Below are 4,495 nucleotides of genomic sequence, written 5' to 3'. Positions count from 1 at the left end.
AACATATGTTTTGTATCTCAACACTTGAGTTATATAAGTTTGGACATTAAAAAAGGATAAAGCATCTAAATGATTTTCAAACATGTATGTTTTTTGTCTCAACATCTCAGATTAAATAAGTCTGAAAACACAATCTGAAGATAACAAATACTGAGCCATAATATAATTCAAGCATACATAATTGTCATTCCATGTTTCCAACAATACCAAGAGAAAAAAATAACAATTTGAAGTTCATCAAAAACTTAAAAATATAGCCAGACAAATATCTCACTCAAACAGCAGGGGATCCTCTTGCATTCTTCGATCGCTTCGCTCGTTGTAGCACCTCAATGTGGATCACAGTACAATCCTTCAGCTCAATGCCCATGCGGAGACGATCGCCCTGTGCCAAATCATTGGTCTTCACAAATTCAGTCCAACCTCCAGATATAGAGCAGGTAGAACCGCTGCGTTTCGCCCAATGCATATCACAATAATATCGTCTGCCAATTTCATCCCTTAAAACACAACGATCCGGCTTGTGTGGAAGAATGGCTTTTCTCACCAAAGCAACAGGTACAGACTGTGACATTTAGTTACCATGAATTTGATAAGAACTTGGACAAAAAAAAATACAGTTGAATAAGTTATCCTCATTACCTAATAAACTAGGCTAATAAACTAATATAACATGTTAGGGTTTACCTTACGGTTGGATGTAAGATATGACTTTTTTAGGTAAAAAGAATCCTCATTGATGAAATCTTCTGAGAGATCATCAGGGTCGCTATCATACTGGTTGGGTTCATAATGGAAATCATCCCAACCTACTTCCTGGACTACTTGTGGTAGTTTATGATAATCCACCTCTTTCATATCCCGATCGAATGCTTTCAAGTAGAACTCAGAAGCACCAAGATAGTAGAGGTTCAGCCAACCCCCTCTTTGCAATCGGTAATGGGCTCTCAATGAAGCTATCCCAGCAGTGAAGTTATCTGAGTCCATATCTCTCACCATCCGGATATTGAACAAACTGCCAGCGGGATCTTTGAATAAACATGTCCGAGTTATCCTTGGACCAAAATCAGCCATGAACATGTCGGAGATGCGAGAATAACTCTGAAACGTAAATGAAACATGTTAGTCCACATCGGAGTATATATTGAATGAATAATAAAGCGTATGTGGCAGTTAAAAATTTCGGACAACCAAGCGTTACAACCTTATCACCCGTGATTTCGATAATGAAACCTCTGTGGGGGAAGTTTCCACGATTTTCCATTTCCAGCCACAACTACTGCAACCATCAAAAAATGTATTTCATCAGAGATGTTAATTCTTATAATATTAATAAAAAATAAAAACAATGTCAGCTAAAAGGTTTTTCCTCATACAAGAAGAAATCACTCATGCATTATACAAGAATACACTGCTAATTTAGAAGAAACTATTAATGCAGGAAGATGATTACCTGTTTAGTTCTTCAAATTCTTCCAATATTGGCAGAGAGAGTAAAGGGTTTGCTAAGCTCGTCAACTGCTTCAAATGTGACAGTGTGTGGGGAAGTGTAGTCATTATGGGGTCTTGTATGAGTGGATGATCGGCGTTTTCGAATTGATCGAGGAGCCTATCACGATGGTTCTTCTGATACACTCTTCTCTGGTGCACGCTTAGGATAGTAGTTGGGGGTAAGGGTTACTGACTACTGACCATGTTAATTACCGAGAAAAAGACTCATCATTGCCTGTTTCTCCATCTCACTCTACCTCTCGCTTGTTGTTTGTATCACATGTGAAGAGGAGAAGGAATTTGGCCTTTTAATCTTCCTTCATTCATTTTATTTTATTTTATTTTTGACATTTCGCTGATTTAATTTATATTTTTGATTATCTTCAATTCTTCATACATTTCCTCTCCCTAAATACTATTTCACACTTGCATATTTTCTTTCATGTTTTATTTATATTTATATTTTAGATTAGAATACTGAATATTATTAAATATTAATAAATTAGTACATGGAAATAGGCCTACACTATTACAATCACTTACCAATTGCCACTTGATATTGGTACATAAGTACATAGAAATAGTCCTTTTCTTTCTTTGTTTTGGTACATGTTACATGGGTGGCACCCCTTGTGCCTTTATATTAATAATACAATGGCTTATCTAAAAAAAAAAACTTATGACTAAGTTAAAAAAATTAAAAAATTACTTGGTGCTAAAAAATTTACTTGCTATTTCGATAGAAATGTAAAAAACAATACTTCCAAATCAATTTTTATTTTTTGATTCATCGGAAGACTATGCATCCAGTTTCTGACTATTTGATTTTAATTTATTATCAGTATTTTCATTTGAAACACGATGGGTTATAAGGCCTATTTAATTTTGATGATAGCAACATTTAATACTATGCTCGTAACATGTGTATGGCACTATTGCTTATAAAAATATAAATATAAAATTAAACATTCGAAATGGATAATTTAAGCATAATTTAACCATAATTAAACTTAACATATTGATGGCTGATTAAAGCTACCAAGAGTCTCAAATAGTCAGATCACAAACCCAGAACAAATTAAACATGGCAAATTGGTTTCAATACATAAACAAGCAGGAAAATTAAACAAGCAGTCTGGAAATCAAACAAGCAGGTAAACATTAAACAATCTTCAAACAGCCGATGTTGGGGTTTCTGCGTCTGGGCCTCCTGCGTCTGCACCTTCTGCAATTGGGCATTCTGCATCTGCACCTTCTTCATCTGCACCTTCTGCTTCAGCTCTCTTCCTCTTCAATGAACCTACAAGGACAATAACATCACAGGGCCCAGAAGAGGAGGATCCATAAGTGGCTGAAGAAGTGTCTGTTTCAAGTGATTTGGACATGTCGCCTAGGTCAGCATCCCCGTTGCCTTCATCATCCTCAGAAACCACTTCATTATGGACAACAGTGCTAACATGATGAGAGTCAAGAAACTTATCAGAAATAACTTCAGGGTGTATATGATCAAAATGGCTCCAAGCAACAAATTGGTCACCGCCCTTAACATCCAGCAGCTTGGTAATCAGAAATCCATAAGGAATACCAAAAGAGGTGTTTCCCACAGCTTGCCTCAAGTGGTCATACACAAGGTACACAGGGTCTATCTCAAATTTCTTCAGGATATGATACATAATGAACATATCCCGATCACGGATCACTGTGTGTTGGGATATCCTTGGACAGAACACGTTCACAATTAAAAGGTGAACAAGGCAGGCATCGTCCGTCAGATAGAGCACCTTAGAGGCTTCCTCAGCAGTTATGGATGCCCTGCCATACAGAGTTAAATTTATATCAGCACGGTCGAAATGGGCATCCCAACCACACATATATCTTCTTCCCTCCATTGGGGCTTTGAGTATCTCAGAAAGTGTTATCATGTTACATGACAACGTCAAGTCAAGAACCTCCCCAGTTATTCCTTGGCCTCCTTCAACCTTAGCACCCCCTAGAATTCTGAAACAAGTGTGGGATAGACAGGTGCATGAGAAGCAGCGTTGATGCACATCAACGAAGAGGATGCGATTCGTTTGCCACCCGGTATCTTCCACCCACGGAGCTCAGTCTTGTGAAAACACCTAGGCTTGCATATAGCTCTGGACGCCATTTCAGGAACTGTGGTGTCGACAACTGTGAACAAATATGTGTGTTCTGAAAGTGAAACATGTTACAACAAGCAAGTGAACCAGAACAACAATATATATAGGTCACGAAGGAAATAATCATTGCAGCGAAAATACAAATAAATTGCTTCCAGTCCTGCTGAATTAGAATGCATAAAATAAAACAATAAAGTTATATAGTGATGGAAATTCGAAATTTACATAATTAGGGGAAAGATGATCAGGTATCATGGATTAAAAATAAATGGAGCTAGCCAATATTCCATTAAAAGATAAACAAGCAGACAAGCTATGAATACTACGCACACATAGGGGAAAAAAAGAGGATAAAGTAAATAACTAAGCATGTTTTTCAATGTGGAAAAACTGAAACATGAATATCAACTGAAAATATAAAAGTTCTATCATCAAACCCTAAATCCCTACATTAAAAACACGCTATAATGACAAGAAGCCTCAGAAGAATAACCTAAAACATGGTGATAACGAACACAAATTGAGTCTAAACGATAGAGATGTAGTCGAGCATGAAGCATTTCTTTATAAACCCTATTTCAGGAAAATGTGAAATTCGTACCTTGATTCCTCGCTGCCTTCCACAAACCCTAGCATAGTGTGTTGCATGCTTCATATTTAAGGGGGGGAGGAGAGGGATCATCATAGATAAACGGCGTGTTTATCACGTTAGATGGTTCTGAGTACAGAGTCACCTATCCGCAGCCGAAACCCTTGGTCACTGTGCTCAAGGCACTGTTCATTGGTCGTGTGGGTTACCAACGCGGAGCTAATGATGACCCTGCAACAAAGCACGTGAATGAAAAGATGAAGGATAATGAAGA

This window comes from Lotus japonicus, chromosome 6, assembly GCF_012489685.1.
Source record: "Lotus japonicus ecotype B-129 chromosome 6, LjGifu_v1.2".
NCBI classification, from domain to species: domain Eukaryota; kingdom Viridiplantae; phylum Streptophyta; class Magnoliopsida; order Fabales; family Fabaceae; genus Lotus; species Lotus japonicus.
This window is presented reverse-complemented; position numbering follows the sequence as displayed.